The 9,212-nt window shown below is 47.6% G+C and overlaps 1 protein-coding gene across 1 annotated transcript in view; it reads left to right on the top strand.

Annotated features, from left to right (window-relative positions):
• Nucleotides 1-1,054: 1,054 nt before the first annotated feature.
• LRRC4B (leucine rich repeat containing 4B) overlaps nt 1,055-9,212 on the top strand; it is a 185,843-nt gene continuing 177,685 nt past the window's right edge. The window contains exon 1 of the mRNA XM_053265969.1: nt 1,055-1,171. The gene's annotated coding sequence lies outside the window, so the exon portion shown is untranslated. The remainder of the gene's footprint in view (nt 1,172-9,212) is intronic.

Here is a 9,212-nt window from a genome sequence, read left to right as displayed (position 1 = left end):
TGTATGCTAAAAAAAAGGCTTCACTGCCTGTGGAAAATTGGCACGGCACAGAAATGTGTCCTGGTGGCTGATCTTGCTATCCACTATCTTGCTGATATGCTGACATTTTTCTGCATGTGAGAGCATTCAAATCCTCACTTGCATCCTGAAGCCATTAATGGTACAGTCTGAAGGGGGCTGTACCACATGAACCTGTCTGTATAAGCAGAGCCCTATCTGGGCATTGTGTTGCTGAAGTCTAGAGGGATGTGTTTTTGTGTGAATGACTGTACCTGTGTTCATTTTAAAAGTGAATCTGAGTACAGGCCCCTCAAATGCATGGTAAAGATAGGAAGTGTATACTGCTGTACCTGCGTTCAGCATAACATGTGAATACATAACACTGTATCTGTGTATAGATCTGTGTTTGGGTATGCTGGTTCACATACAGTGCAACAGCATGGCCTAGTACCATTGCAGGCACACTAGCTGTGCAACTGTACAAATTGTGCAAATATGAAAATTGCAAAAATGCCATTACATGAGAGTAAGCCCATCACTTCAATGGACTTACTTGCATGTAACTGCATTTTTGCAGTTGTGCAACTAGCATGCCTGCAATGGTACTAGGCTCACATACTGTTGCCCTGTATGTGAGCACATTACACTCACTGTACGGATGTTGAACATAACGTGTGAATAGGGCTTGGATCAGGTCAGAATGCCATGACCTCAGTTTTAACATGTCTGCTCCTCCTCCTTCCTCAATACATTTTGAGGGCTATTTCCCCACAATAATTTAGTTGTTAGCAGGCGCGTAACAACGATCGGGCAAGGGGAGACAGTTGTCTGGGGGCCCCACTGCCTGGAGGGGCCCCCCAGAGGCACCTCACGTGACTCCCCATTGCCCCCTGCCCAGCCCCAAGGCCCCTCAGCCACTTGCCCTGTTCGCCGTCTCTCCTGCTTGTTCTGCTGGCCGGCAATCGAGCAGCAGACAAGCTGCAAAGAGCTCCTTTTCTGCCGCCTCTCAGCTGATCGGCGGGTGGGCGGGGCTTCCACGGAGGCCTCCGTGTAGGCCGCAGTGAAGCCTGAACTCGAGTAGGGCCCAAGCAAGCCAGGAAGGAGGAGGCAGCCAGAGTGTTCTCTGCAGCAGAAGACCCCTTGCTGCCCTGCCGAATCCAGCATTTGCCAGGTAGAGTGTGAACTCCTTTTTGTGGTTACCTCCCCACCCCCCGCCCCGGATATATAGGCATCTGCTTGCCATAGGGCTTTGATATGGGGGGGAGGGACTGAGAAGTCTCTGAATATTTATTTTTAAACAGCTTGGAAAATTTGCTGGCTTAAAAAAAACTATCTAAAAAGTCCTATAAGTGGCTTGTTTCATGGCAGAAAATTACAAAAACTTCTGGAAGAAACAGTATTATATTCATTCATTCATTCATTTATAAATGCACTTATGTTCAAGTTGTTTTGCAACCCAGAAGGTCTGAGTGAGAACTGTGAAGCATGTGTGGTGCTTTTATTTCATTTTTCTTGTGTGTGAACTGCTCCCCAATAACTTGCAGGGACTTCAGGGTAAATCTGGCCAACATGTGAATGCAGCACCTCCATTCCAGAGGAGGAGATGTGTCTTAAAGGGCTTTAAAAGCCTCCTGTGAAAAACCTCCTGCAATCAAACTTGACTGAATTTGTTCAGAATTCTGAGAAAACAAACATAGGCTCACCCTGCATGGTTGAAAGTCTCCTTTGCTAATCTGCAGCGAGGGGCCCATTTTAATCATTCATCTTTCTAGTGTGTTCTAGACATTAAAAGTAATACAAATGTATAGTACTCAATGTATATCACTATATATTGTGACATGTGCGTGTGTGTATTCAGTGAAATGTATTTGCAGGCAGCAGACTTATTTTGGAATATCAGACTTAAATCCTTGGGGGCCTGGGGTGTGCGGGGGCCCTGGACTTTGAGTGGGGGGCCCCCCATTTTAAAATCTCGTCTCTGGGCCCACTCCAACCTTGCTACGCCCCTGGTTGTTAGCCTACTTTCCAGTAGGCTTATGAGATCACCCAGTATTCTCTGTGTGTGTCTGTCCGTGTGTCCATCTGTGTTTGTGTCCCCCCATCAACTTCACAACACCTGAACCAATGTGAACCAAATCGGGTACAGCTGTAGGAACACACTGGGACACCTCATTGGTGTAGTTTGTGATGATGTCATCCACTCCAATCCAAGATGGCGGACATGCACACTTTTCCGGCACAAGTGGGCTAACATGTGAACCACCTAACCAATTTGAACCAAATTTGCTACAGCTGTAGGCACACATAAGGATGCCCAAATGGTGTGGTGTGTGATGATGTCATCCACTCCAAGATGGCAGCAATCTGATGTTTTTTAAAAACATCAACTTTATGAAACTAATGTTGTTTTTCCAAAATAAGGAGCAAACCTACAATTAAAAATATGCATCTAAATACAGAAACAGAAACCATATAAAAATAATGACTTCATAATAACAGGAAGAGGCCATATTATGCCTGTTCTCAAGCAGCTGCATTTGCTGCCAATATGTTTCTGGGCAAAATACCAAGTGCTGGTTACTGCCATTAAAGTCCTGAATGGCTTTGGTCCAGGTTACCTTAGCGCCTTCTTTTGTATGATCCGCATTGCATGCTGAGGTCTTCCGGAGAGGTCCACTGGCACATCTTGTGGCGACTCCAAACCGGGTTTTCTCTGTAGCTGCTCCTAATCTGTGGAGTGTACTCTCAGCAGATAGCCATTGTTTGGACTTCTGGTTGGCTTTCAAGAGAGTCCTAAAGACTTACTTGTTTGGCCTGGCTTTCCAAGGGTTTTAAATGGTTTTTTAAAGTATTTTAATTTGTTTTAAATGATTCTAAATGGTTTTAAAATTTGTTTTTACATTGTTTTAAGTAGCTTCTTTGAAATGGTTTTGCCTTTGTTTTTTACTTGTTGTGCACTGCCCAGAGCCTTTTGGATGGGGCGGTATAGAAATGTAATAAATATAAATAAACAATAAATAAATGAAAGTACTCTTTGCATTAATCAAAAAGGTCTATGAGTTGGGGAATGCTGAAAACTTGGGGGAGTTACACTAACCCTAATGGATTAGAAATATGCATGTCTGGATCAGCACAGAACTTCACTTTAAAATGTAAAAGGGAACCAGAGCCACACTGCATTGGGGTTCAGAGTGGGGTTCCTAGCTTGCCTAATCTGTAGAGCTAGCTTGTACATAATTATAAATCTCCAAACTAGATGGTGGTTGAAGCTACACTAGAGGTCGGATGCAATTATCTTCTCATGGGATACATCACTATACAATTCTTTTCATGGGCTGAGGATCTCTATGGGGAGGAGACTGCAGCTGAAAAAGGATCTTGGGTGCAGAGCTGTGAAAAACCTCGGCCAGAGACCTTGAAGAATCACTGCCAGTTCGAGTAGATTGAGCTAGATAAACAAATTGTTTGAGGCAGCTTCTTGCGATTATATTCTCCCAGGTTTACAGATGTTTCCTTCTTCTAAGATGACATGAGAAGAAAAACGAGTTTGTGCTGGGCACTGATTTGTTATGTGACTTCAGATGTTTGTTATATTTAAACTAGCCAATGTTTAAATATAAAACTGAAAGGCAGAATGATGGACAACAGCTTTTGACCTCATATGTCACCTTCTTCATGTTGGTCTGCTTTCCTTCCATCCCTCCTTTCCCTCTCCTTCTTTCTCCCTCCCCCCTTTTCTTTCCACTCTTTTTTCTTTCTTTCTTTCATTTATTTATTTATTTATTTATTTATTTATTTATTTATTTATTTATTTATTTATCCATCCCTTCTTTCTTCTTTCCTCCGTTCCCTTTCTTTCTCCCCCACCCCCAGGCTCTTTCTTTCTTTGTGCCTGGGGAAGTCCTCCTCATCCTTGTCCTCCTCCGTCTCCTCGTCTTCCTCACGTGTCTTTTTGGCCCTCCACCTCACCATTCTTCTCCCCCCCCCCTTCCCTACATTCCCTTTGGCTAATGATGACAGTTGTTGGTTTTATGTGCCATCATTTAAAAAAAAAAAAAAACCACAACCCCACTTTGTGGGCAGCTTTAGTTTAACTGTGGAGCATCAGTGATGCAGTTTCTTAGATGGCCACTAGATGCCAGTGGCCGATATGAACATTGTGAAAAGGAAAGGAGGCGGGGACCTGAACACAGAGCAGTAGAGCCTTGCTGGCTGTTTGCATCCGGAGACCTGGCCCTCCACTGAAAGCAAAGGCACTTATTGTTGGTGGTTTCCTGTAGGGGAATGGAGTGTATTTCAAGTCTAAATTTTCTAAATCCTCAATGTGGCATCTGGAGGGCCACTGTATGAAACAGGATGTCAGGCCAGATGGGCTTTGGGCCTGATCCAGCAGGCCATGCTTATGTTCTTATGCTCCAGAAGGTGAAAGGAAGTTTGCATTTTGCAGTATGGCACATGCTTGGGAAATGGCAAATTCAGTATGGCACATGCCTTTGCTTGGAATATATGTATGACAGCTCTGTATCCACCTTGGACTCTTAAAGCAGGGCTGCTCAACTTTGGCCCTCCTGCAGATGTTGGACTACGGCTCCCATAATCCCTGCCTATTGACCCCCAAGCCTGGGAATGATGGGAGCTGTCCTCCAAAACCAGCTGGAGGGCTGAAGTTGTGCAGCTCTGCTTTAAGAATAGGAAGCTATGGAATGTTATAAATAAACAGATCCAACTGACACCCACCGGTCAGGATGCAGCCCACCAGTTAAATATGGTGGCCTGCCAGAGTCTTCAGATGTTTTTTGCAATCCCAGATAGGCAGCAAAAGCAGTCCGGTGGTCTATTTTTTGCTTGATGAATCAGAAGCTGTGCAGGCCTGTTTGGACTTAAGTCCATGATTTGTCACTTTACCCCCCACCCCAAGGAAGCTATATGGAGAGAATAAAGAAGACTGTAGCTTGGTGATGCCAGAGAGTGGACACGAAACCTTCTACATGCAAGCATGTAGGTGCTCTTCCATTGAGCGACGGCCCCAAAGGGAATATCTTACAGGGCTCACACGTAGTCCCCCACCCAAGTGCAAACCAAGGCAGACTGTGCTTAGCATAGGGGACAATTCATGCTCTGCTACCACAAGACCAGCTCTCCCCCTCCCAAATCTGGAGAATGGGCTGTTCTTAAGGGGACAGTGCACAGGCAATTCACTGTGCCTGAATTCCACACCAAGTCGAGTTATTGCTTCTCAGTTCTCTTGCAGCTGCCTAGCAAGAGAGGGAAATTTAGTGTCTTCCTCTTGGGACATTAGCCATGGGGTAAAAGGCACGATGTTTTCATCACCCCTGAGTGACAGCTCTCCATTTGAGTCAGCAGAGGCTGAGAGGGAACAAGAGCACCGCATTTGTGAAGCAGAGAAGGGAAGCGAGAAAAACCAATACAGAAGAAACAAATTGTGAATTCCACCCCACCCCACCCCACGGGTCAATTTGTTGCCTTGTTACACTCCAGAGAACAAAGAAAATAGCCTGAATATTTTCTGTATTCATGTGTTGTAGAAAGGCAGGGCGGGGTGGGGGGAGTTGGAAGAGGTTCTTCCTCCCCTCAAAGAGAAAGTTGCTATTGACTCATCCAAAATGCATACATGGATATTTCAAAGCAACAAATACATATAGAGCTATATGTTTAACCAAACACATATGTACTTCCCCCCCTATATTCTATACAAAGACGTGTTCTAGCCAATATTCAAACCCCATTAATTTCAAAGGGGGAAGCCTCATTCTGGGTGCTTATTTATTTATTTATTTCACTTATATCCAGCTCTTCCTCCGAGGAGCTCAGAGCGGTGTTATTTTTACCCTCACAACAACCCTGTGAGGTAGGTTAGACTGGGAGATCCTAGACCAAGCTTTGAAGAGAGCTGGTCTTGTGGTAGCAAGCATGACTTGTCCCCTTAGCTAAGCAGGGTCTGCCCTGGTAGCATATGAAAGGGAGACTAGAAGTGTGAGCACTGTAAGATATTTCCCTCAGGGGATGGAGCAGCTCTGGGAAGAGCATCTAGGTTCCACGTTCTCTCCCTGGCATCTCCAAGATAGGGCTGAGAGAGATTCCTGCCTGCAACCTTGGAGAAGCCGCTGCCAGTCTGTGTAGACAATACTGAGCAAGATGGACCTATGGTCTGACTCAGTATATGGCAGCTTCCTATGTTTCTATGTTCCTAACCCAGTCAGAGGCCTGATGTACCCATGCAACAAAATGAGGGGGCAGAATGGACTGCCCCACTTCCGACTGCAGGGGGCAGGCAAACCGGTCCTGAGGCAGCAAGCATAAGTAATCCCCTTTGCTAAGCAGGGTCTGCCCTGGTTTGCACTTGAATGGGAGACTAAATGTGTGAGCACTGTTAGATATTCCCTTTAGGGGTTGGGCCACTCTGGGAAAAACATCTGCATGCAGAAGTTTCCAAGGTCCCTCCCTGGCTTTTCCAGGATAGGGCTGAGAGAGATTCCTGCCTGCAATCTTGGAGAAGCTGCTGCCAGTCTGTGTAGACAATACTGAGCTAGATGGACCAAATAGTCAGACTCGGTAGAAGGCAGCTTCCTATGTCCTTATGTTCCTATGACTGTGACCAGGTTTTTGAGTGCTCTCCTATAGTAAAAAACAAACAAACCCAGTAACAGAAAACCAACACAGCCGGCAAACAGATGCAAGGCTGGCCCAGGGTTTTTTGGCATCCTAGGCAAAGTTTGACTGTGGTGCCCCTTCGCAACCTGAGAATTGTGGAGCTCCAGCTGTAACTTAAGCCATGCAGGCTGTTCATTTGCCGGGCCAAATGAGCAGCCCACGTGGATGACCCAGGGATCACTAGCCAATGCGGTTTGGGGATTGGGCAGGCCTGCTCAGCTTTGGCCCCCCAGCTGTTTTTGGACTACAGCTCCCATAATCCCCAGCCACAGTGGCCAATAGACTGGGATGATGGGAGCTATAGGCCAACACTTCAGGAGGGCCAAAGTTGTGCAGCCCTGCTTGAAGAGTCCAAGGTGGAGACATATCTGTCATACATATATTCCAAGCATAGGCATGTGCCATACTGCATGTGCTGTTTCCCAAGCATGTGCCATACTGCAAAATGCATACTTCCTTTCACCTTCTGGAACATAGGAACATAAGAACAGCCCAGCTGGATCAGACCCAAGGCCCATCGAGTCCAGCATCCTGTTTCATACAGTGGCCCACCAGATGCCACATGGTCTCCTTGAGAGTCAGCATTTGACAGCATCGTGAGGAGCTTCCCTCCACAACTAACCAGGCCCAACTTCTTCTCCTTCTCCTTCTCCTTATTATTCTTTACATTTTATATCCCGCTCTTCCTCCAAGGAGCCCAGAGGGGTGTACTACATACTTAAGTTTCTCCTCACAACAACCCTGTGAAGTAGGTTAGGCTGAGAGAGAAGTGACTGGCCCAGAGTCACCCAGCTAATATCATGGCTGAATGGGGATTTGAACTCGGGTCTCCCCAGTCCTAGTCCAGCACCTAGTCCAGCACTACACCACGCTGGCTCAGCTGCAGCCAGTCAGGCCAACTGCCATGTGAACCACTTGCTCCCTGTTTTGGGTCCAGGCACTCGAGAAGCCAGGATGGAGGCTCCCACCTCCGCAGCTGAGCAGCAGGAACAGCAGCGAGGCGGGAAGAAGGCAGGGAAGGTGCACCCTGAGTGGGGAGGAGGAGGAGCAAAGCAAGCCAGAGACCAGCTAGGAGGCAGGCCCTGCCCATTCAGTTCTCACTCAAAAAGCTGTGGCACCCTCTAAGACGGGGCTGCTCAACTTCGGCCCCCCTGCAGGTGTTGGCCTACAACTCCCATAATCTCTGGCTATTGGCCACTGTGTCTGGGGATTATGGGAGTTGTAGTCCAAAAGCAGCTGGGGTGGGGCCTAAGCTGAGTAGGCCTGCTCTAAGAACTGGCATCCTAAATGACTGCCTAGGTGTGTGGCTAGTGGATGGGCTGACCCTAATAGCTGAAACAGCACAGGGGTAGGCAACCTTGGCTCCTCAGCTGTTGTTGAACTACAACCCCCATCATGCCCAGCCCCGATAAATGGTGACTGGAGATGGTGGGAGTTGTAGTTCAGCAGTAGTAGGAGAGCCAAGGTCACCTACCCCTGAGATAGCAGCTTTTTCCCTGCTGTGCTATTTTTCCATTGGCGTGGATGTTTTGTCTCCCTCCCACCCTCCCACCCGTGGGGGATTATTCACCAATAGTCTCCTCCCTCTCCCTGTAGTCAGATGCAGTCCGGTCCATAGGACCACCTCAGCATCCCACCACTTCATTCCCCCCATCATGTTCTGCTGCATTCGTAAACGTTCCCAGTCTTTGAAAATGCCTGGGACAGATTTCCTCCCCCGCCCCACCGCCCCATGTGGCTGGACTTGTGATGTCTGTCAGCAAGATCAAATTTCCGCCTGTTGCGGAGAGAACTGCCAGACTCTTTTCTCTTTCTTTCCCGGAGAGGGTCAATTCCTTGCATCAAATTGCGCCAGAGGGGCAAGTGGTCTTGTAGGGAGAGGAGCACTCTCGCAAGGGCTAGCCAGACGGCCTTCTCCAGAGTCCGGACCTGCTAGGTCATCCTGGCTGGACTCCTGCAAAAGGAAGTGGGAGGCAGCTAGGCCGGCCTCCGCCGTGGAACACCACCAGACCAGACTGTGCGGGAAGAGCTTGTTCTCACTCTGTGTGCCCGGTTGCCTCCTGCCTGGACCTGCTTCCTGCCAACCCTCTTCCCTTAGACCCAGTTCTCTGGGACCAGCTCCCATCAATCTGCCCCACAACCTGGGCTTCCTGGCATGGTCCCTGAGAAGGTCTTCATGCTGGCCATGATACCAGTGTTTGGAATATTGCTGGGCCTGGGAGCGTGCAGACTGCGAAGAAGAGAATGAATGGGCAGCGATGTTTTCAACTCCTTGGGAATTCAAAGGAGCTCCTCGCAAGGAGGAACCCTCTGTTCGTGCTGATTCCGTAATATACAGATACTGTGCGACTGGGGTGGCCCAGTGTATTCACTACGCCAAGAGATACATGTTTCCCTTATGAGAATTTCAGGGAGCCCTGTATATCATGGGTGTGTTTGCATGCCTAGCACATGGCCTTTGAGATGTACCAGGCGTCATCAGTTTTGCATCAGTTTGTTTGCTTTTGATGGAATGCAAACTTTGGCTGGACACGCAAGCA

The sequence above is a fragment of the Hemicordylus capensis genome, chromosome 6 (assembly GCF_027244095.1).
Source record: "Hemicordylus capensis ecotype Gifberg chromosome 6, rHemCap1.1.pri, whole genome shotgun sequence".
Lineage (NCBI taxonomy): Eukaryota > Metazoa > Chordata > Lepidosauria > Squamata > Cordylidae > Hemicordylus > Hemicordylus capensis.
Note: the sequence above shows the minus strand (reverse complement) of the source record. Positions and strands in the feature narration are given on the sequence as shown.